The sequence below is a fragment of the Geospiza fortis genome, unplaced genomic scaffold (genome assembly GCF_000277835.1).
Source record: "Geospiza fortis unplaced genomic scaffold, GeoFor_1.0 scaffold219, whole genome shotgun sequence".
Lineage (NCBI taxonomy): Eukaryota > Metazoa > Chordata > Aves > Passeriformes > Thraupidae > Geospiza > Geospiza fortis.
This window is the reverse complement of record NW_005054376.1, coordinates 751,939-752,150: the sequence shown is the minus strand read 5'-3', so window position 1 is coordinate 752,150 and position 212 is coordinate 751,939.

The window sequence follows — 212 nt, the reverse complement described above, 5'->3', positions numbered from 1 at the left end:
AGACACTGCTGTGAGGATGTTCTTGCTACACCTTGATGGAGGAGCTGCACAGCAAGCAGTTCCTCAGGAGTGCCAGATAATCTGACTGCTTGACATTTGTTTGGCGTTTGGTTTAGGGCATTGTAAGAAGAGGAACGAAGGACAAACATCCTGGCTGGCACCCACTGTGCTGATGGAAAACATGATGAGCACCAGTTTGCCATCAGCTGCTG